The sequence below is a fragment of the Cebus imitator genome, unplaced genomic scaffold (assembly GCF_001604975.1).
Source record: "Cebus imitator isolate Cc_AM_T3 unplaced genomic scaffold, Cebus_imitator-1.0 Scaffold340, whole genome shotgun sequence".
NCBI classification, from domain to species: domain Eukaryota; kingdom Metazoa; phylum Chordata; class Mammalia; order Primates; family Cebidae; genus Cebus; species Cebus imitator.
The window spans coordinates 2,131,770-2,156,473 of record NW_016107655.1 but is presented as its reverse complement, the minus strand read 5'-3'; positions in this window follow the sequence as shown (position 1 = coordinate 2,156,473).

The window sequence follows — 24,704 nt, the reverse complement described above, 5'->3', positions numbered from 1 at the left end:
GGCCTGGGGAGTTCCATTCTTATGATGCCATCACCCCGTTTCCCTCTGTCAGACCTCTGGTGCTGAGAGAGACCTTAGAGCTCACCTGGTCCCATGCCTTCATTTTACAGATGGGGGAACCAAGGCTCAGTGAGGTGATTTTTCCAAGGCCACCTGCCTAGGCTTCCTAGAGCCAGCTCTGTGCTCTTCTAAAACCACTGCTTACTTTCTAATCAAGGCAGGTGACTTGTCGAGTGCCTCTCACCTCTATTAGCCAGCCTGATGTTTCCTGAAAATCAGCGAGCGTGTGCATGTGTGCACTGACGCTATGTACCCCTGCATGTCAGAGCACGTGCACGCCTATGCGTCTCTGCAAACTGCTGGCCATCACCTGCTGGCACGCACGCTAGTACACTAGTTAGGTGCTGAGACTGGGGTGAGGGCCTGGGAAAGGGCTGGGGCTGAGGGGCGTGAGTGAACACAGATTCAGGAAGTTGTCAGTGAGACCTTGGAATGTCCTTGGGGGTCTTTGACTCGGGGTGGTGTTGGGTCTGGGTCGGACAGGTCAGAGAAGTCAGCCCAGAAGAGGAGGTCCATGAAGGACACTCCAAATGCTCATTGGTAAGAGGGGCTTGGGAAGAAGCGGGGCTTTCCCCTGGCAGAAGGAACAGGGCCAGGAAGCTGGAAAACAAGAGGCATGTTTGGGAAATGTCCGGTATTAATAGCCTGTCTGTGGAGCAGGGTTTATTGGGGGAGCAAATAACAAGCAGGTATTTATTGAGCACTTGCTACGTGGCAGGTGCTGTGCTATGTGCTAGAGACAAAGGTGGAAGAGGCTTGGGTTGAGAGTTCCTCATGAGTTTGTTCTGTTCATCCTCCTAACAGATGCAGAAGCCCTGCTCTGTGACCCATACTGTGAGTTCCAAGGAGAATGAAGCTTGGCCCACACCCCTGAGATCTCACTGAACACAAGGAAGAGTCCACGGAAGCAGACCAACACAGAGTGCAGAGGGCAGTGGAAACTGCCTGGCAATTGTTCGAAATGGTGTCCTCACACCCACACACGGATCTCCCAGGGCCCTGAGGCCAGGCTCTGTTCCTCCCTCACCCCGGGGAGAGTCTCAACTCCCGGAATGCACGTGTGTGCATACCCTGCCCCCACGGAAGACTCTCCACGGATCCAGCTAAGAACCACCAGCCCAAATGCAAGCCCATGTCTTGGCATGACAGGGGCATTCAGTGCTCACAGTCAATCTGTGGAGAAGAACCCCAGGCACTGGGGTTCAGAATCAAGGGCACTGGTGTGGAGGAAGTCTCCATCAGCCCTCGCCTGACTCCTGGCACCGTGGGTCCCTGAGGGCCCGAGGCAGGGAGGAGCTTCACGTTGATGCCTGTGGTCCCTGGCTGACCTCAGGGTCTCTCTCCAGGATAACGGGACTAGGGGAGTCTCCCTTCACAGTTGGAAAGCACCTTCCTTCCTCCTACTGTCTCAGACCTCTCCATGGGCGTTGGCAGAGTGGCTGTGGTTTTCATCTTATAGACCAGGCCCCAGAGGCTTGAGAGTGAGTGGTGCTCAAGGGTGAGATCCCTCTGAGGCTGGTGCCCTCCCACACCCAGGACCCTGCCTGGCAGCCTTCCCCCCAGGCTCCACCCCCTCCACCCACAGCAACTTCCCTCCTAACGCAGGCGTGTGTGCCCGGCTTTTATGTGGAGGCTGGCTGGGTTTCCAAAACCAACGGCAAAGGTTCCTGAAAGGCTCCGGCTTCCAGGACTCTTGGCAGGACTCTGCCCAGGAAGCAATGAGCTGGCACTTTCCTGGCTGTGTGCTTGTCGCTGACCCTGGCCTCAGAGGCCTTCCTCTCCTTATCAGGAAAGGATGCCAGGGAGGATGGAGGAGGCTCTGGGGAGAGTCCAGGCCTTTGTGGGAACCATCCTAAGGGAAGTGGATGCTTCTGAGCAGCCCTGCCCAGCTCTGGGCCTTGCCCGCCCTCGCCTTCAGCAGGGCTTTGGCACTGGAAAGAATGAGCTTCAGCTCCTGAGCCTTGCAGGAGACAGAGGTCATTCCAGGGCTCCACCTTTCCGCCTCGGTCAAAAACTCTCAGCAGACCAAAGGCCGGGGCCACAGTCCACCGAGAGTTTTTGACGGAGGCAGAAATTCTTTGCCACAGATAAACTGTGAGATAAAGTGGGTGGGGGCACCAGCAGCCTCCTCTCTGACAGGCAGAGCTCTCGGGGTCTGCTGTGCGGCCTCCAAGCCCGGACTCCCCCCAACACACACACAAGGCCGCTGCTGGACCCCAGACCACAGCCTGCTCCCCATGCCTGGGCCCAGCCACTGGTCGGCTTCTCTGCTGGTGTCCATAGCTCACAGATTCCTGTTCTGCTTTCCTCCAGACATCTTCTGGTCTTCCTGGTCTTCCCTCAGCACACAGGCCTCTCTTCCCCTTCCACCTCTGTCTCCTCTCTCCTCTGCCTGGACCGCCCTCCTCATCCCTCAGCCCCAGCTCTCCCCTCACTCCCCAGGATACCCATATGGTCCCCCTGGAGGGCTGGTCCCTCTGTCCTAGGCCCTGCACTTCTCTGCAGCACTCCTCATGGCCACAGTGACTCTCTTGGGGGTGATCCGTTGACTCACTGTGGCTGCAGGAAGGCTGGGACAGTGGGTGATGCCTGTGTGCTGGCCAGATGCCGTGGTGGTGCCCACCAGTGCTTACTGGACAAGAAGACAAAGGAATGTTTTAGCAGGACTGGGGTCTTCAGAAGGAGCTTCCATGCAGTCCTGCACACAGCTGGGGTGGGAGGAGGCCGTTTAGGGCCCGTATGATGTGGGGTTCACAGGAGAGAACAGGCCAGCATGGGGTGGTGGGCGGGTGGGTCAGAGGGGCGATAGTCCTCCTGGGACACAATGTCTTACATAGGTTTGCAGGGGTGAAAAGAGGCCGGTACAAGGGCAGTGCCCAGTGAGGGGGACCCTCAAGTGAGGGGCAGAGAGAGTCCCTCAAGCCCTTGTACAATGCCACCAAGGGCGCTGCTCCCTCTTCAACAGAACTTCCTCCTTGCAGGGAGGCTGCAGTGGCATCAGAGGTGCTGGGTTCAAACCTGCTCCTGTCTTCTCTCTGGAGTCCCCCTTTCCTCATCTATAAAGTAGGGGATGATAAGAGCTAACTGGCAAGATTATTGGGTGGAAAGCTGAGGGAAAGTTCTTGAAAGGTGTTACTGAATCAAACGTCATTTTGCTTTTTCCTTCTCTGAGGAATCACAGGCCAGAGGTGAGAGCCGAGGAAAGGGAAACTCCCCCAGTCCCTGGGAGTGGTCATTACGGACTGGGAAATCGCCCTCCAGCTTATGGTAAAGGACCGCAAATCCTATTCATGTGACTCAGGGCCTCTGGTGTGCCTTCTGGGAAGAAAGTAGATGAGGGCTCCTAACTGTAGAAGGGAAAAGTTTACCTTTGTTCTCCCAACCATATGGTTCAATAAGCATGTACAAGCTTATACCAGGGCCAGGTACTGTGCAGGCACCAGAAACATTGAGATGGAATGACACAGCTCTGCCCTGGAAGGCCTCCTTTCCAGGGATCAGGGGCTCTGTGACTCCTTCTGGGGAGCAGAGTTATGGAGAAAAGTGGATTTTCTAGAGAGATGATCCACAAGTATGGGAGGCCAGGCTCTGTCTCCGGGTACCCTTGCTCCTTGGAAACCTTCCTTAGGTCCTAGCTTTCTTTTTGGAGACAGGGTCTCCCTTGCCCAGGCTGGAGGGCAGTGGACCGATCATGGCTCACTGCCGCCTCCAGCTCCCGGGCTCAAGAATTCCACCTGCCTCAGCCTCTCAACTGAGACCACAGGCAAACACCACCAGATTCATATAACTTTTTTATTTTTAAAGACAGGGTAGGCCGGGTGCAGTGGCTCACACCTGTAATCCCAGCTCTTTGGGAGGCCAAGGCGGGCGGATCACGAGGTAAAGAGATCGAGACCATTCTGGCCATGATGAAACCCCATCTCTACTGAAAATACAAAAATTAGCCTGGTGTGGTAGCACGCACCTGTAGTCCCAGCTACTTGGGAGGCTGAGGCAGAAGAATCGCTTGAACCCAGGAGGTGGAGGTTGCAGTGAGCCGAGATTGCGCCACTGCACTCCAGCCTAGCGACAGAGCAAGACTCCGTCTCAAAAAAAAAAAAAAAGGGTATCGCTATGTCTTTACATAGCGAGGCTGGCCTCCAACTCCTGGGCTCAAGTGGTCCGCCCACCTCAGCCTCCCAAAGTTCTGGGATTACAGGCATGAGCTACCACACCCAGCTTAGCCCTGGCTTTCAGTTCCGTCTGTGTTCTCCAGCACAGGCTCCCTCTGCAACTCCAGGCTCTTCTGGCAGCTGCCACCAATGCCTTTCCCTCGTGGGTAGCCACTTGAGGTTTCTTCCACCCTTAGCTCAAATGATGACAACTCCATCTTTTGGTTACTCAGGCCAAACTCTTTGAGTCATACTAGACCCTTCTCTTTCAAAATCCACACCCAATCTATCAACCAGTCCTGTCAGCTCTGTTTAAAAATATATGCAGAAACTGAATGATAGTAATGGAAAACAGATCTGAGTGTGGAATAGGGGGAGACAAAAGAACAGGAGAAGATTTGGGAGATGATGGGAATGTGAAGTATTTTGACTGTGGAGATGGTTTAGTGAGTTTATGTGTGTGTCAAAATATACAAAATTGTACACTATATGTGTGGTTTAATATGTGCTAGTTATACCTGGATAAAACTGTTCCTTTGTCTGTTTTTTTAAAAGTCAGATATTTTCAGTGACCTCTATGAGACTCTGGACAAGTCCCTTCCCCTCTCTCAGCCTCAGCTGCCCAATTAGTGAAACATAGGTCTCTCGGGGACCTTCCAGTGGGGCTGTGTATGCCCACCTTGGTCGTGTTCCCCACATCTCAGAAGGAGCTCCCCTTCTGGGGTGGGGAATAGTGGGACTATGTGACCCAGGTTTCTTCCGGCACTTTTCTGAGCTCAGCTCAACCCAACAGCCTTCCTGCAGAAGTGGCTCAGACCAAGCTGAGAGATCAGTTGGAGAGAGGGGAATGCCAGGAAATTGGGCCAAATCCTGTAGAAAAAATAAATAGGTGAGTAAATCCATGGTTCCACACTGCATGGGCTTCTCTTCAGGTGCAGAAAACCCCCAGGGAGCTGGAGAGGAGCACAGAGATTTTGACCAACATCTACATTTGACAGGTGGGGAAACTGAGGCCTGGGAGAAGTCATTTTCCTTTTCTTTTTTGAGACAGGATCTCACTCTGTCACCTAGGCTGGAGTGCAGTGGCACGATCACGGCTCACTGTAGCCTCCAACTCTTGGGTTCAAGAGATCTCTGCCTCAGTCTCTCAAGTAGCTGGGACCACAGGCACACACCACCACACCTGGCTAATTTTTGTATTTTCAGTAGAGACAAGGTTTCACCATGTTGGCTAGGCTGGTCTCAAACTTCTGGCTTCAAGCAGTCCACCTGTGTTGGGCTCCCAAAGTGCTAGGATGACAGGCATGAGCCACCGAGCCTAGCTAAAGTCATTTTTCAAGTACACTGAGAAACTAAGCTGGAGTTGATACAGGAATGCAGGTTTCTGGGCTCCTAATCCACTACTTAAATGTTATCTTCTCTATGAGGACTTCCTGACCACCCTGTTTCATATTGCAACTTTCCCTCACCCCCCGGCGTTTCTGATCAGCCTGCCTTGCACCTGTATTTTCCACAGCACTTTTCACTTTCTAATATATAATGTAATTTGCTTATTTATTATATTTATTATTTGTCTCCTTCTGGTAGAATATAAGCTCCCCAAGGCTAGGGACCAGTGTGTGTTTTGTAAACTGATTCATCCTAAGCATCTGGAATAGCCTTCAACAGTGCTTAGCATAAAGCTATCTTTAATAGACACTTAGTGAATCAATAAATTTATTGAAGGCAAAGAACAAGGGATTCTAACTTATTCTTATCTGAGGTCAGCATACCCCTTCAGCACTGACTAGCTGCTTTATTTTCCCTCCTTATGTTCCCACTTTCTCATCCACAAAATGATTTCACTGGATTATTATGAGACATAATACAGACGAAGTGCCTAGCAGAGTGCCTGGCCCACAGCAGCGGACTGGGGCTAACATCAGAGAACAGCAACTTTATTTAACAAACAAATGCTATGTGATAAAGCTCTGGCAAATTAAATAGGACAAGCAGAATGTCCACACACTTGATTTGGATGGGAAGCACTCAGATGAAACATTTTCTTCCCTCATTGGGGATGGGAGGGAATATTCTGGTCCAGACCCAGTGAATTTGAAAGGGCTCTGTGGGAGGAATGAGGAGGCTAGGTGATATAGTCTGATTGTGTCCACAAGATTCGTGTGTTAGAAGCATAATGCCCAATCCCAGCTACTCAGGAGGCTGAGGCAGGAGAATTGCCTGAACCCAGGAGGCAGAGATTGCGGTGAGCCGAGATCGCGCCATTGCACTCCAGCCTGGGTAACAAGAGCGAAACTCCGTCCCAAAGAAAAAAAAAAAAAAAAAAAAAAAAGGAAGCATAATGCCCAAAGCAAGTGCATTGAGAGGCGGCACCTTTAAGAGATTAAGTCCTGAGGGTGAATGGATTAATGCTGACTATCACAGTTATGGGATCCTGATGCAAAGGATGAATTCAGCCAATTTCCTGTCTCTGTCTCACATGCCCACTTCTACCTTCTGCCCTTGTGCCATGGGATGCCCCTCATCATATGCTGGCAGCATGCTCTTGGACTTCCCAGCCTCCAGAACCGTAAGAAATAAACTTTTCTTTATGAATTACCCAGCCTGGTACTTTGTTATAGCAAGAGAAAACAGACTGAGACACCATGTCTCAGCCCAGCTCTCTCACTTCCTGGCAGTGGGACTCGAGGCCACATACTTTACCTCTCAGGAACTTTTTCTTCTTATCTGAAAACGGGACAAGAATGTCTTCTCTGCTGACTTCAGGGGGTCAGAGAGATTGAAGGAGAAATCACAAGTGAAAATGCTCTGTGAACAGTATAGGACTGTGCCTTTGTGGGTGACATGGCTTCAGCTGGCAGCAGGGCTGCAAAGCTGCTCATTTGGGATAAGATGCTTTCGGCTCTAGGCAGATGTTACAGGCCGAATTGTGTTTCCCCGAAATGCAAACATTGAAGTCCTAACCTGCAGTATACCTTAGAATGTGACCATATTTGAAGATAGGGTCTTCACGGAGGTAATTAAGTTAAAATGAGGTCATCAGTGTGGGCTCTAATTCAATATGGCTGGTGTCCATATAAGTAGAGGAATTTTGGACACAGACACATACAGGACAATAAAATGAAGACATAGGAAGAAAGTGATTGTCAATCAGTCAAATAGAGAGGGCCCAAAAGAAATGGATCCTGCCAACACCCCAATTCTGGACTTCCAGAACTGTGAGACAATACATTTTTGTTTGAAGCCATGCAGTTGGTGGTACTTTGTTATGGCAGCCGCAGGAAACTAATACAGTATCCCTGGACGGAACCCAGCAGATGTCAGCAAGCCCAGAACCACGCTGCTCACTCTTCTCCCACTCAGACCCCTCTGCACACACCTTTGCTTCAAACATCCAGTCCCTGTGGCCCAGCCCCTGCCTCCTTGGTCCTGGAGATTTCCATTTGGGTCCCTCAGCCTGAAAGACCTGGTAGCTCAAGACAAGTCCCCGTAGCACCTTAGGCTGTCCCTAAGCAGAGACCGTCAGGAACACACCATGTTGCATAAGCAGGAGGTCACTAGAAGGGTCTTAGTCACATTGATCGAGAGGAAAAATTTAGCGTCTTCTCTCCCTTTTTCCATTGGCAGAAAAGAGAAAAAGGTCATATTCTCTGAATATGGCTGAGCAGGCACCCAGGGCCCAAATTCCCTCGTCCTTCCTCGTGCTCTGGATGTCCTATATGGACATGCTGGCTTCTTCGGGTTGGGAGATCTGCTTGTGTCAAGTGATCAACTCCGAGCCACAGATGCTCAGATCACCCTTGTGAGGGCACAGAACTCCGAGAGGCTGTGGGCCAGGGCCAGACTCACTCCTCCACTCAGGCATCATCTCTGCTGCAGCTGCTCAGCCCTAGATCCTCCTGTCCTGAGCTGAGTTTTGATTAGTCATGAGATGGGGTGGTGTCCTCTTGCCTCTCAGAGAATCACCTGACCCCAGCTTCCTTTCAGACCACAGGGGGCCCTTTAAACAGCTTTGGCCAACAATATAGGCTAAAGGTCAGGAGACCAAGACTGACATGTCAACACTGTGAAGATCAACACTCCTGGAAGAGATTCCAAGTCAAGTGATGAAGCAGAAATAATGTGCAACCATGGTAAAAGAATCTTATTTCTTCTGCAAAGTAAGGGGAAAAATATAAACAAAACAAGGTTTTCTCAGTAAAATAAGGCCACCCGCATACACTCCCCTTAAAAATCTAAGCTTGCCTGGAGTAACTGTGGGTTTTGGTCTGTTGTCATGTAACTGTCAAGCTGCAGCACATGGTCCGAGGCAATCTCCTTATTTGACTGGGTCCTGATTTAGGAAAAAGGGAGGACCCAGACTTCCTAAAATCCACAGTCAATGTCCCCAGCTCTTCTCTCCTTTCCTGTGTATCTGGCAGCCCCACATGGACACACCCTGGGACCATGGGGAGAGGGGTTTAATTCCAGCCCCACAGCCTTGCCCTCAATTGCCTCCCACATATAAGAAAACAAAAGGTCAGCCACGCAAGCTCAGTCAGCGTGGTGGGGATGAGCCCAAAAGGAGCTGATGATCCTGGAAAAGCATTCACTCCCCAGTAGCTGCTGGCTTGGGTGTTTCAGGTCCACAGGGAATCCTTTTTGACGTAGGATGGCGCTCAGAGTTCAGACTTTAGCTTTGGGTGTGAATGTTCAGTCCTGGTTGAGTCTTCTCTGTCAGTGTTTTAGACCTTTGCTCCCTCCTTCGTGCTTCTCCCGATCGCCCTAAATATGGATGTTTTCTAACAGAAGCTGAACAATGCTCAGACGTCAGGGTCTATGGCCTCTAATCTATTTGTGCGAAGGATCAAATGAAAATGGGCTTTTCCTGACAGTTCCAGGAGTGGATTAGCAGCCTGTGTTTGTGGGTGTTGTGGCGCTGGAGCGGCCAGAGAATCTATCTTCTGTCCTTTAACCGTGGAGGCGGCTCCGGGGAAGGAAGGTAACGAAGGAGCTGGCCTGGGGCCCAGGTGTCTGAGGAATCCCTGGAAGCCCCCCAGGGCAGATGGTTCTCAGCAGCGTGCCTGGAAGTTCCAGGGAGAAGGGAGCCATATATGCCAGGGCCTGCCTGCATTTGCATCTTCCACTACGAAGCCGAAGTTCCCTGGAGTCCACTGCCAGGGACTTTTCCTTCTCATTGTTGCCTCCACATGAACACGAGGGCAAATAACGAAGCAGGAATGTACTTTTAAAAGATGTTTAGGGAATTTCCTGGTTGTCACCACAAACTAGCTCTCCATACTTCCTACTTTTGTAGCCTGATCCAGCTGGAATTCAGAATGATATCCTGGGAGTCATACAATCCAGACCGATTTTTAAAAGTTCAATTATGTGTACCAGTTAAATCTTACAAAGTCAGGAACATCATAAATGTGTTCAGTAAAGATTTCTAATAACCACATTTGAAAGCACACCAGGCATTCTGGGGTCTGTAGCTGTCTGTTCCACGCACAGGATCCTATATGGACTGTGACCTGTTGCATGGACAGCAGCTGACTGTCCCACCCGAAGGCGGCCGCTAGCTGGTGAGGCAGCCCCTGGCACGTGGGTTTAGCTAGGCAAGTGTTTTATTTCCTTTGCCTCAGAGTAGTTCCACGCTGGCTGGAATCCAACTGACCCTGAAGGTTTTCTCGGGGAATTTTGAATGGGGGACACACAGAGTAAGACGCAGAGAGAAAAGCAGGAAGCAGAGAGAGACCCAGAGGGAAGCCGTGTCAGGAGAATAATACATCCCCCCGGGCGGGAGCCATGGATGCCAGTGTCTGGGCAGTAGCAAGATGGAGCAGTCTCCTCTGCAGAGCATTTTTCCTGGGGTACATTGATGGGCTCCTGACAGTAGGTTTGCACCCCAGCCCTGAACTTTAGCTGTGGGACTTGGGAAAGTTACAAACCTCTCTAAGCTGCAATGTCCTCCTCCTCAAATCAGGATGAGGATGATGATGATCTATTCCATAAGGCTGTTGTGAGCATCCAGGATAAAGCACACAGAGCTTCTGGGGCCATGCCTAGCACCCAGGAAGAAAAAGTGCTCAACAGTTGCCTGCTATCATCATTGTTAAGGCTGCCTTTGAATGAATCTCGAACCACAAGTCCTAACGGCACTGATGGTGTCCTGCCCATCTGTCTGTCTCTTTCTCCTTTACAATAAACATTCATGACTCAAAGTAACTTGAGTGTCCCTGTGTTTATTGCAGCTTGAAAGAGCCTCTCTAGCACAGAAATGAAAACTTTTTCAATACGACTGAGCCCAGGTAGCCACTCTCCATTTAAACCCACATGTGAAAAGCTGCAGGCAAATGGTTGGCTTGAGCTTTGAAGGGCCTGGATCTCAAGTGCCCTTTTGCACTCAAGTTTGCCTTTGGTGCAAACTGGACAAAATGCAGTTATGGGGCGCTGCTCTCCTGCCCAATGGGGAGATGGTGGAGGCCCTTTCCAGACTGGAGGAGAAGCTGGTGTTCCTGTCTAGAGGACACACTGCCAGCTGTGTCGGTTCATTGCTGACATCAAGTCACAGCAGCACCCCTGTGGGTCGCTGTCAACTGTGAAGCTGGCTGTGTGTCTGTGAACCGGGCAACTGGGCATATGTGTGGACAGGAAAAGGTGTACGTGCAAGAGTGTGGTATGTCCCGTGGCCATGGGCGCCTGTGTCTTTGAGCCAGGAGAGAGGCTACACAGGCAGGGCTGCAGGGAAAGCATGTTTGTGTGTGTCTGTGTGAGCTCGTACCTGGGAAGAGCTGTGTGTGTGTGGTGCTGGAGAGCTGTGGGGGAGGGTGTCTCCAGCTGTGCACACCTGAGGATGGATACATGTGCACAAGCGTGTGTGATCCTGCTCGTTGCCACGCATGCCCAAGTGTTGATGTGATTTTGCATGTGGCTGCTGTGTGCGGCCACTCTTTGCCTACAGCAGCTCAGCTGGCCCTCATGCAGAATGGGTGGGGCAGGCCATCAGGGTCACCTGGCTGACAGCGCTCTCATGACAGCCTTTGGGGCCTGCTGTGTTCCAGCAACCAGAGCCATTCAGGAACAGCTGATGACACTAGGAATGAGGAAGTTGCAAAGGTTCCTCTGGGTTTTCATTTCAAGGGACACAAGGTAACCTTTGCCTCCGCCAGTTACGCTTGCTGCTTGCTCCTTGCCCCTTCCCCCAGGGAGGGAGGAGAGGCAGTTTCACTTTTCTTGCCAGTTATTTTCACTTTCAGGCTCCCTTGATTAAACACTGAGAAAGATGAGGCACCACTGGTGTGATGTGTGGCCGAGTCTCAGGCACCATCGTGAGGGTGCAGGGCCAAGGCAGGTGATCCTGCGTGGAGACGTCCTAGGCGCAGGGACTGCCTGCGGATCCATGCCAATTGCTGTGATCAGCCAGCCCGTCCAGTAGAGAGGCTGTGACTTCCCCAAGCACACTAAACTCTAACTCTCTGGGTCCTGTCATTTGGGCTGATGAGAAAGCAGCTTCTGAGAAAAGACATGATTCATCCAAAGTAACACAGAGGTTGGTGTGAGAGCCAGCTGTCAACCCTGGTATTGATGGGAGACATCTGGCTGATTGGCCAACAGCGGGTAGAGGTAGGAGCTAAATTTCCATCCTTTATAATAACAGCCTATGCCAGACTGCATAGCTCCCAGCACCTCTGTCCACCCAGAGATGCCTTCCTGGCCTTCACTGGCCACTTAATTTCTGCCCTCACTGTCCCTTCATGCCTGGTCAGGTGCCAGACAGGTGCCAGCCAACCAGACAGGTCCCAACGACTTCCTATTGGGCCCCCATTATCTGACAGCCTTCTCCCAGGGTAATCAACCACTGCTTCTGAGCCTGAGACTTCAACCGTTCAGCCAGGCCTTGCCTGCTCCCAGGGGGGTCCCTGCTGTGCACAGGCCATGGCAGCAGCCTCAGCTTTCCCCCTGGGTTATCGATCCCCAGATCTCTCCACCCCCCAAGTCTGAGCATGCTTGGCCCCTGCTGCATACTCATGATGGACTCTGCATGGTCCAGAGTGCCTCCAACACCACACACACACACACACACACACACACACTCTCACATGCTCACACACAAGCTTTCTTGTTCTCTTTCACACCCACTCACACACTCACATTCTCACACATGTGTGCACACACACACACACACACACACACTCCCACCTCTTATAGGTGCTGTGTATCTTTGGGCTCCACTTTACCCTTAGGGCTCTGCCCTGAGAAATAACCTTGGCATCTGAGCTCAGTGAGAGAGGCAGGATGCAATGGCTCATGCCTGCAATCCCAGCACTTTGGGAGGCTGAGATGGGTGGATCATTTGAGGTCAAGTGTTCAAGACCAGCCTGACCAACATGGTGAAAACCCGCATCTCACTAAAAACACAAAAGATTAGCCAGACGTGGTAGCATGTGCCTGTTGTCCCAGCTACTCAGAAAGTTGAAGCATGAGAATCACTTGAACCCAGGAGGCAGAGGCTGCAGTGAGACAAGATTGTCACTGCACTCCAGCCTGGGCAACAGAGCGAGAGACCCTTGTCTCAAGGGGGAAAAAAAGAGGGAAACCTGGGGCTGTGCCTTTCAACCATATAATCCAGACAGGCAGCACAGCCCAACCCCATCTAGCATGAGCTGTGCCCCCTGCTCTGCTCTGCCTGGCTGGGAGACAATAGTCGTCTGCTAAAGCAACATATGGCTAATCCTTCCATGGCTATTGGCCTGTAACAGCATCTCACAAAAAAAGGAGTACATCCCATGGGGGCAGGGCAGTGGGAGGGTAATTGACATGGTTTTACATACAGAAATAAATTGTAGTATTTTCATGAATGGTTATGAGTTTATTTTCATGTAAACTAGAAAAATGTGACATGAATATAAACAATATTTATGATATCATGATATATTGCAGAGTTATTTGTTCAGCTTATGCCACATCATCATATTATTTAGCCATTTTAAGTAAGATGGCTTTACCTCCACAGGGAGAGGGTGAGTTCCTTAAGGAAATGGCCTGTCTCTAAACTTCTGTGACATCCCCTTGGAGCTGGCAGAGAGAGATCAATAAACAAGGTGAACCAGGAACGAAAGAAGCATAGCTGGAAGTGCATCTTTCCAACCCTTGGCCCTGGACAAGGCAGGTTGGCTTTTACATAGTGGTACTCAAATCAATCTTTTTAAAACGTCTTTCATCTGCTCTTTATTGACCCCTGGTCTCCATCCTTGGCCCTTCTTTGGTTGTCCTTCAAGCCCCAAATCTCCTGAGGCCTAGAGACTGGCGGAGGACACTAGATTCAGAAATCTACAAGGGGAAGGATGCCTTCACAGTCATTACAGAACAGCCCGCCCCTTGCAGTTTCCTAGACATATAAACATCCAGAGAAGGGCAGGTAGCCCTGGATGCTTGCATCCCATTGGGGAGCCATCAGAAGATGGGGTAGGACTGGGGGTGTATTAGTCCATTCTCATACTACTATGAAGAAATACCAGAGACTGGGTAATTTATAAAGAAAAGAGGTTTAACAGACTCACAGTTCCTCATGGCTGGGAAGGCCTCAGGAAACTTAAAATCATGGCGGAAGGACCTCTTCACAGGGTGGCAGGAGAGAGAATGGGTGCTAAACAAAGGGAGAAAACCTCTTATAAAACCCTCAGATCTCATGAGAGTTCACTCACTATCATGAGAACAGCATGAGGGGACTGCCTCCATGATCTAATCACCTCCCATGAGGCCCCTCCCCTGACATGTGGGGATTGCAATTCAAGATAAGATGCGGGTGGGGAAACAGAGCCAGACCATATCAGGATGCAGTGGAGTGGAGAGCTGACTGGGTTCCAAATGGACAGGAAGCCCATGCCTGAGGAATTTTGAAATTTGTGCGTTGCTGAGTGACCACTCCACTGTCCTCTGGCAGCCAGCTGCAGGGTGAAAGACAGTTTGTTTAATGCCTCATCTGAGAACTTTAAAAAATGAAAAATTAAAAGAAACAGGAAAAACGCAGTTTAAGTGAGAGTAGGCAGGATCATATCAGATCCTCTCAAATCTGATAATCCCAGGATGAACATATTCACTCATTCAACCAATATTTATGAGCACCTTCGGAGGGCCAGGCAGCAATCCAGGCCCCACGTCAACAACTTTATTAAAGTGTAGATGTTTCCAATAATTAAATCTGATCCAGGTCTTGGTAAGGAAGTGAACATTTTGTCACAGTGTTTACACACACACACACACACACACGCACACACACATACACACACATATATATATGTATAAAACACTTTTAGGCTTTGTCCAAAGAAACGCAACCCCTTCTTCCACCACTTCACACAGTCACGCATATATACGCCTTCAGCCCTCTGAGAATGAGCCCCCTTCTTCCTGTGCAGATATGATCAGCCCTAGCCAACTATGGAAAACAGGGCAGACATTTGGCAAGGAACTCAAGGTAAAAGCCATCTATTTAGTCCCTGGGGCAGATGAAGGGCATGGAGGAAGGAGCCGGGGTGGCTCTGAGGCTGTGCCCCTGGGGCGCGATGCTGACCTCAGTTTGGAGGCTGTCCTCATGCTCCTACATCAGCAAATGTTTTTTGTTCCATTTCTACTCCAGGGCTGGCATCTTCCCTGTGTGGAAAGTTCTTCTGACTCTCAGTCAGGAATGTGGGTACTGGGGGGAGCTCAGGGAGCACAGAGGAAACTGACAAAGTGTTCTGGATGTAATTCACAACATTTTTAGGCCTCTGCAGAAGTGTGGCTTTGTGTCCTGTAAAACACACATGAATGGGGCCTAGAGAAAATAGAACAATCATGAAAGGAATGTCTGATGCTGAGGGAGAAGAGGGTGGTGCAGGGAGATTGCCCTTCCGATGGCCATTGCTGCCACTTACCCTTGCCTTGCATACCATTAATTCCTTTTTTCTGATCTTCAGCCACAGCAACAATGACCAAGAATAAGTTAGAAAATGAGCCAAGAATGAGTCCAGGTACAGAGGCAAGCTGGTGTCAAGAGACTCACCATTGCCAAGTAAGCCAATACCATCCCTCCAGCTTAGGCTGGAGTAGGCCCCCTTGAGTATGAGCCTGCTGTATTCACTGAGGCGGGGGAGGAGGGTGGGCAGCGCAAGGTGATTTACTCTAAAACAGAAGTTCTGAAAGCATGGTCATTGGAGCAGCAGCAGCACTATACCTGGGGACTTGTTAGACAGGAATGCAGAGGCTGGGTGCAGTGGCTCATGCCTGTAATTCCAGCACTTTGGGAGGCTGAGACGGGTGGATCACTTGAGGCTGGAGTTCAAGACCAGCCTGGCCAACACAGTGAAACTCCATCTTTACTAACAAACAGAAATTAGCTGCCATTGTGCTGCATGCCTGTAGTTCCAGCTACTTGGGAGCCTGAAGCACAAGCTCCTAGAACTCAGGAGCCTCACGTTGCAGTGAACCAAGATCATGCCACTGCACTCCAGCCTGGGAGATAGAGTGAGACTCTGTCTCAAAAAAAAAAAAAAAAAAAGAAATGAATGTAGAATCTCAGGCCCTACCCCAGTCGTACGTAATCGGAAACACCAGGGCAGGGCCTCTTGCCATGTGTTTGAACAAGCTTCAGGGTTTCTGATGCACACCCAAGTGTGAGCGCCAATGCTCTCCATGGGCACCCTGTTTTCATCTCTCCACAGCACCTACGCCAGGCCAGGCAAGTGTTTCCACACAGACTTTCCAGAGCAGAATACCCAGATCCCAGGTTCAGCGAGTGGCTCGAGTCTCTGAACTCACCAAGGCCCTGCTGCTGCCCAGGGCCTCTCTTGGTCTCTCTCTTCACCAACTTTTACTGAAATTCCATGGAGGCAAGGAGCACAGAGCAGCAGGGACAACTGGAACCCAAGATGTGCTCCTCTAGTGACAAGATGGGCCCACCTTCCATACAAGCCATGATACTTTCTCTAAGGGACTGGTGGAAGGAGAGCTTTGCAAGCTAAACCAAGGTCAGAGAAAAGACAGACGGCCTGGCTGCATAGTAAGATCAAAGTTAGGTGACTTGAGGGTATGAATATCCTGTAATTTGGAAAGGATTACCTTTGTCATAAGAACTGCCCCTAATATACTTTGGGTCTTCAGGCACAGCAAAAGGGAGGGAAGCAAACTGCAGCTGGAGCAGATATTCTGACAGCTTTCCACCCTCTTCCATCATCAGAAGTTGATGTCTTCTCCCTTCCACCCTAGTGAAGCTTCTGTACAAAGAGAACAGCGAAGATTCAAACCCCACAGCAGAGTCTGTGGAAGTTTATAAGGAGTAGGAAAATGTAGATTTGCTAACTTCTAGGGGAAGTGCAGGCTTCAATGGAATGAGGCTTTTTGCTTGGTTGGGTTTTTTTGTTGTTGTTTTTTTTGAGACAGAGTCTCACTCTGTCGCCCGGGCTGGAGTGCAGTGGTGTGATCTTAGCTCACTGCAAACTTTGCCTCCTGGGTTCAAGCAATTTTTGTGCCTCAGCCTCCTGAGTAGCTGGGACTACAGGTGCCTGTCACCACACCCAGCTAATATTTTTGTATTTTTAGTAGAGATGGGATTTCACCATGCTGCTCAGGTTGGTCTTGAACTCCTGACCTCATGATCCACCCACCTTGGCCTCCCAAAGTGCTGGGATTACAGGCATGAGCCACCTTGCTGGGCCTGGAATGAATTTCTAAAAGACAGAAAGGAGAGCGATTGGGGGTGTCATGAGGTACATAGGGGTCCCACAGGGGGCACTCCCCTCTGGGTCACATAATACTCACCAAGGGGGCATCTTCACAGACTGAACAGTGAGACTCACATCTTGATATTCTAGATCAGTTCCAGAGAATGAATTATCCCAGCTTTGGATGAACAATGCCATGGTTGTTACCTCTACCATTTTCTACTGTTACAACTGCTTGGCTGGGAGGCATGGGAGAGAAGTCAAGCAAGACACCAAGATTTCTGCCTCCGAGTTGTTGGTTGGAAATACATGAGCAAGAGAATGAGGAGTTTGGAGGAGGAAGATGGATGCACTCAGCTGAGTTTCAGGCATCTGTGCGTTGCCCAGGTGAGAGGTTCGGGGCCTAGGCATAAGGTTTGGAGGTCAGAGAGGGTCTGGATTAGAGAAAGATGGCTGTGAGTCACTAGCAGTAGGTGGCTGCTGGCAGAGTCATGGGATGTGGAGTGGAAGAGGAGAGGACCAGAGCCCAGGGACACCAACGGTTAGGTGGTGCGTGATGAGGGTGCTGGGAGGGAGCGTGAGAAGCAGCCAGCTTGGGGGTGAAGATGCAGGAGAGGCATGATGGGCACCAAGTGGGGAGAAAGCTTCCACAGAGGGATGATCCAGACTGCATGAGCTGCAATGGGTAAGGACAGGTGTCCATGGATCTATTGATCAGAAAGTCCCTGGTGATTTTGTCAACAGCAACTCCATTGTCATGGGGAATCTCCAAGCCAGTATGCAGTAGGCTGAGCAGAGAATAGTAAATGAGAAAGGCAGAGACAATTTTAGGAAGACCGACAATAGAAGGAGGACAAAAAGCAGAATAGTCAGGCCAGGTGTGGTGGCTAATGCCTGTAATCCTAGCACTCAGGAGGCTGAGGCGGATGGATGACTTGAGGTCAGGAGTTTGAGACCAGCCTGACCAACATGGTAAAACCATGTCTCTACTAAAAATACAAAAATTAGCTGGCCATGGTGGCTCACACCTGTAGTCCCAGCTACTCAGGAGGCTGAGGCACAAGAATCACTTGAAGCCCAGAGACAGAGGTTGCAGTGAGCCGAGCAACTGCACTCCAGCTGGGGTGACAGAATGAGACTCCATCTCAAAAACAACAATGACAGCAACAAGAAACAAGACAGTGCGAGAGGGAGCCAAGGGGTGGAGGATTGTTTGGTTATTAATATGGAGACATAAACAAATTTGCTTGGGGAAGAGGAAAAAGAAAGAGAGAGAGAAAGGAGAACGAGGAGAATGGATCCAGAGCACAGCTCTGCCCTTAGTCAAGAAGAGGGGCTGTTTTTCCACCAAATTCTCTGTAGGCCCGACAGGAAGTGAAAATGGAAGGGACAAATAGATGGGCAAATGGAAGGTGCCAAAGTGCTACATGGCTCTATGAAGTTCAAGGCCAGCTTCAGGTGGAATGAGGCCAGAGAGCGGAGTGTGGGCATTTCAGACGTGGGGTGTCTCCCGGTGAAGGCGGGCCCCTGGGTGTGGGTGCAGGTGACTGATGTGGCATGGAGGTGATGGCCTCTAAAGCGGAAGAAGTCAAGGGACTGACAGTGTGGGTAGGTGATGGTGGTCCCTGTGAACGTGGACATTGCCCAGTGTGGCAGTGGGGTGAGTGGAAGCTAGGGGAAATGCTCTACGTTAGCGTCTCAGCCTGGAAGGAGGAGAGAGAGGGACCTGGGAAGGAATTCATGGCAGACAGGGGAAAGGTGGGTGTGGAGCCTCACAGACAGAGATCAAGGAACAGTATGGAGAGGGGCCTTGGAGAGCCAGGGGAAAGCCCACACCCCACCCACTTCCTGGCCCTGAGTGCTGGAGAAAGAGCAGCCTCTGCTCAGGAGAACACAGGGAGCAGGGCCCTTGAGGCAGCTGGGCTCCTGCAGAGACAAAGGGAAAGGAGGCAAGAGCAGAGGGAGCAGAGGCTGAGGAGGGGGATGGGCCATGGACCCAGGGATCCAGGGGCTAGGAAGGGCCTGGAAGGGGCAGGGCAGTAGGAGGTTGGGTCTGGGAAGAAACATAGAGGGGTCTAGGAGTGGAGGAGTTGGACGATCAGAAACTGAAGGCCTTGTGTTTGGGGCCATGCCCCAAGCCAGTGTTGTGATCACATTCCCTGAGTTATGCCCAGTACGTCACCACAGTCGAGCCTCTGTTGATGACTGTTGCTTGTTGCTTTGGATACCTTCTTCTCTCTGTCTGGATAAAGCCCACCCACCCTAACTCAGCTCCCACCTTCTCTAAGAGTCCTTCTTGAGCATCCCTGGCCCCCGAACTCTTAAAATTGTCTTTCTTTGTTTTCTCATTTTAATCTCCAAATAACCTTGAATTTTTATTTTAGTTTTATATATATAGCATCATAAATAAAATTTGTGGGTCTCCTAAACTTTTTTTTTTTTTTGAGACAGAGTCTAGCTTTGTCACCCAGGCTGGAGTGCAATGGCACAATCGCGGCTCACTGTAAACTCTGCCCCCTGAGCTCAAGCGATTCTCCTGCCTCAGCCTCCCCAGTAGCTGGGATTACAGGTGTCAGCCACACGCCTGTGTAATTTTTGTATTTTTAGTAGAGACAGGGTTTCACCATGTTGGCTAGGCTGGTCTTGAACTCCTGACTTCAGGTGATTCACCCACCTCGGGCTCCTAAAGTGCTGGGATTACAGGCATGAGCCACCACACCTGGCCTAAACTTTTCTGATTATATACCAATCAAATATTTGTCATGTACATTTTATGTGGCTACTACTATAGCAATATATTATGCATATTATAAAATGTATAAAAAGTATAAATTAAAAATTATGAGATGGCAGCAAATACCTCTAAATAAACATTGTGCTATATTCTGACCACTGCCCAATAAATGGTCCTGTGTTCCCACCAGGGTGCACACACTCCCCTTTGAGACTGCTGAGCAGTGGTATGAGTTGTTGGGGTGTGCTGGTCTCTCACATGTCCTCTGTATCTCCTTTGTGAACAAGAATTGTGTTGTGTTCATAGCAGGTGATCAATAAATATTTGTGAGAGGGACAAATAAACAAGTTACCCAGGAATGTTTCAGAATAGAGGTATAAACAAAAGGTCTCTGAAAAGGAATTTAGAGGAAAGAGACTTTATTCCAGTGAACAGTTTGCAAACTGAGAAGACATAGCCTAAAGTGTAAAATAAAGCTGCACTACAGAGAACAAATGAAGAGTTTGGTATTTATTTATTTGTTTTTGAGATGGGGTCTCTGTCACCCAGTTTGGAGTGCAGTGGCATGATCATGGCTCACGGCAGGTTTGAACTCCTGGGCTCAAGCAATCCTCCTGCATCAGCCTCCTAAGCAGCTAGGATTATGAGCACGTGCAACCATGCCCATTTTTTTTTTATATACATGAGGTCTCACTATGTTGCCCAGACTGGTCTTGAACTCCTGGCCTCCGAAAGTCCTGAAATTACAGGTGGGAGCTATCACACCTGACTGGGTTTAGCTTTTATAGAGAAAGTGCTTGCCTAGGTTCCCAATCAGGTCTATTTATGCAAATGAAGGATTCAAACTTACTTAGTTCTGATTGGTCAATATAGCTGAGCCCTGATTGGTTGATACAGCTGAGATCCAAAAGTCCCACAGTTCGACAGAGATACGGGTTTTCAGGGAACTCAGAGTAGTATGACCTCTTGTCAGCAAATGGCCACTTAGCTCTATTTCAAATTTAGGCCCCATTAGCCACTTGGGATCCATCTTGAAGAACAGGCTATTCCAGGTTCACATTTGTTCACATTCCCCCAATTTGATCAAAACCTGTTGGCAGATATGCTGATGATTGAATAGGTTGGTTGCATTCCATTGTGGCCCTGCAGTGGTTGGCTACCTGCTCCAGGTTCATCTAGTCCTGGGCAGGAATTCTAACAGCAGGACAGTGACCAATTGAGCAATCAGAGCCGCTTACTTACAAGAGGCACTCAGGTACCTGTCAAATGTGAATAAAGTCTCTTGGGTTAAATTGGTTCTAGTCTTGGTGTAGCAAGTTTAAAGTCTCTTGATGTCAAGTCAGCACAATCCTGGTGGGGGTTAAAACAGGCTAGAATGATTTTAAAGAGGAGTCAAATGCTTAGCCCAAATATGAAGAGGATCATTAAGACTTGTAGGATGGAAAGCAGAAGGGATCCTATACCAGGGCAAAGCCAGCTGAAAATATCTGGAAATTGGAAATCTAATTCAGTAAGTCCAGCCAGAAGGCTTTCTGAAGATGTCCCTTTCAGAGATTTCACCAGATTTAGGCTCTTAGTTGTTTCTAAATCAACATAACTGGGAGTATTTATTCATGTACAGCAAGAAGTGTTGGCGACAGCACAAACACCACTCAGTGTGATGAGGTAGTCTAAAGCAATATGGTTTTCTAGGACCACATAAGCAAGCGAATCTAAGGGACCTTTGTTTTGTTTTTATGGTTCAGGCAGCAGAGCAAGCAATTCTGTTAATAGTGTGGGAAAGGTTTCCAACCATATATATTCATTCCAAGCAGGGTCTAGTTCAACCCCAAACCCAAGTCTTTCCCCATCTAGTTTCTTCACTAAAGTTGATCTCCCTATCACTCCTAGGTAAATAAGAATGTCCTTGAGAGTTTCCACACAACTATTATCTTCACAATCTGAAGGGTTATCTTTGGTGTTGGATTGTGCCCAAAGACTCTTAGCTAGTTTGTGGAAAGCATGGTGGCAGGTAGCATTGGTGAGGCTAACTGATAAGATGGAAATTGGGGTGAAAGCCATTTCTGTGTCAAAAATCTCCTGATGAGGATAACTTCAGCATTATTTCCCCTTTTGGGAAGAAGGAAATACGAGCCTGGTAACTTTCTTAGAAGTCCTTCCCAGGAAGTGTATGGGGACCAACAGGACAAGCAAAAGTCAATGACTGCCAGTGAAGGGTCTATTTGGAAGGGAATAGGTAGAGATCTAGGGACTATCATAGGCTGAATGATCCACCCTGACCATCTGGATAAATTCAGAACTCTGGAGAGAGCTCACTGAAGCATATCAGGGTTAAGGATGGACAAGATAGCTCCAGTGTTGACCACAGCTCTGATTAGTTTGTCTCCAATTTTAATGTCCAATTCTCCTAGTTGGTTAATTTTTAGTAGGGAAAAATGTCCCTTGAATGTCCTTGGAGCATCCCTAGTTTTGCATGGAGGAAGAGAGCCAGGGGCTTTATCAGCATTTAGTCATAGCCAAGTATTGGAGAAAATTAGAAGAATTCAGGATCTAGTCCAGACTACAGATTGATAGCAAGAACTTGAAAACAATGGACAGGCCTACAATTTAATAAGAGGTATACTTTAGTGGTTTTTTTCCCCCAGAAACATAACTTTTTCTCTCCACATTGATCATATAGAAGTCTCAGATTTAAAAACTTCTTAAAGCTAAGAAGCCAGACCAAGGGAGCCTTTAGATTTTGCTTACAATCTTCAGATTCTTGGGCCTGCCAGGAAGTGACAATTTTTATGCATTCACTGTAAGGCCAGGAACTCTTGAAGCCAGGTATTTTATTCACATTTTTAAATATGACATTTCCACCAAAATCTTTATAATATAACCAAGGTTTCAAATTTTATCTTGCTTATAAAGAGAAAGCAGATTTTTATTGAACTTAGTAAGTAAAAATAAGAATACTCACAAATAATTTCTGAATTTTGGAGGAATCAAGTAGGGATAAAAAGCAAATGCTTCCACTTTTGCTCAGAAAAAATGTGTCACTAAATTATTGCAAACTATAAATAGTTTATGAAAGAAAATTTCCTTAAATCTGAAAAATAGGACACATAAGTAAAGAACTAACAATGTTTTAAATGCAAGTCATAAAACATCCTTCTATCCTGATGTAAGCACTAGAGGAAAAAAATCAACTTTATCAGTTATCAACTACTTAATTTCATGTAATCAGTTTTGTTTTCATTTTGCTCAATTTTGATTAGCAGTTCCAGGAAAAGCAATTTTGGACTATAAATGGTTGCAAATTCTTCCAGAGAAAAATTTAAAACAATAACTGTGGTTGACAAAAACCTAGAAGAGCCATGCTCAAACATCTGATGAAAGTTCACAGTGGACAAGGAGATTTAGTTATATTTGTGTATATAAAAATTTAATGTAATAGCCTAATCATGACTGATAATACATGTCATGACATATCAGAGTTTTAGAAATCTCACACAATTTTGGAATGCATTTTAATACCACATTTGCACAAATATAACTTAAAGGAAGTTGAACACCATTTCTTAATTGATAATGCTTTCCCTATGATTTATCAATAAGCCTAATCATTTAATCCCTAAACAAGATGAGAGATACATTCTTTGTAGCTATCCAGGAGCCCACCTGAAAAATCCCAAAGTTAAATCTTTAGGTTAAAAAGATTTAATTTTGGATTTTGATCCTGGGGAAATCTAGCAAACATGTCAAAAGTCAAAGGTACTTGATTGAATAGAATCATAGGTCACTGCTAAGTACTAGTTATCCAAGGCCGGGTGTGGGGCTTATGCCTGTAATCCCAGCACTTTGGGAGGCCAAGGTGGGTGAATCACAAGGTCAGGGGTTTGAGACCAGTCCAGCCAACATAGTGAAATCCTGTCTCTACTAGAAGTACGAAAAATTAGCTGGGGTGGTGGTGTATGCCTGTGGTCCCAGCTGCTCGGGAGGCTGAGGCAGGAGAATTGCATGAGCCAGGGAGGTGGAGGTTGCAGTGAGCTGAGATCATACCATTGCACTCCAGCCCAGGCAACAGTGTAAGACTTCATCTCAATAATACTACTACTAATAATAGTTATTCATTTAACTAGAATGGTAATCAAAAGACTTTAAAATCACTACAGAAAGTTACATGGATGTAAAAACCTTAACCCTTTTAAAGTTCAATTTTCCTAAATAATTAAAAGCTCAATAAAGATAACATGAAACACATGAAATTATCTTGGTAAAGTGTAGAATCTGTTTCCTAGGCCAGTTACCTAAAAGGCAAAGAAAAAAGAAAACTGCCGGTAGGGTGATTGCTTTTATTTATAACAAGTTCCTTTAGATAACCTGGAAGTTAAGCCTTATAAAAAGAATACTTGAATTTAATCAGGCACAGGAAGAGTGCATCCAGAGTTATGAAAATACACTATGTTAGAGAGAAATGTAAGCAAGAAAACTGATACCTTGTACAGGAGAATGCCTGGCTCTTAGTAATAACGTAAGAAATTTCCTGGTTACATGGAACAATTCAGGCATATCAGGAAAAGTCAAAAGTACAAAATCAGGCCAGGCATGGTGGCTCATGCCTGTAATCCCAGCACTTTTGAAGACCAAGGCAAGTGAATCACCTGAGGTCAGGAGTTCAAGACCAGCCTGGCTAACATGGTGAAACTCCATCTCTACTACAAGTACAAAAGTTAGCCAGGCATGGTGGCAGACACCTGTGATACCAGCTACTTGGGAGGCTGAGGCAAGATAATTGCTTGAACCTGGGAGGCAGAGGTTGTAGTCAGCCAAAATCCCACCACTGCACTTCAGCGTGGGCAACAGTGAGTCTGCATCTCAAAAAAAAAGTACAGAATCAAGTTTTACCAGGAAACATTGCTTTCTTAAACCTTCAAAATCAACACTTATACAAAAATTAGCCAGGTACGGTGGCATGTGCCTGTAATCCCAGCTACTTGGGAGGCTGAGGCAGGAGAATCACTTGAACCCAGAAGGCAAAGGTTGCAGTGAGCCAAGATTGTGTCACTGCACTCTGGCCTGAGTAACAGAGTA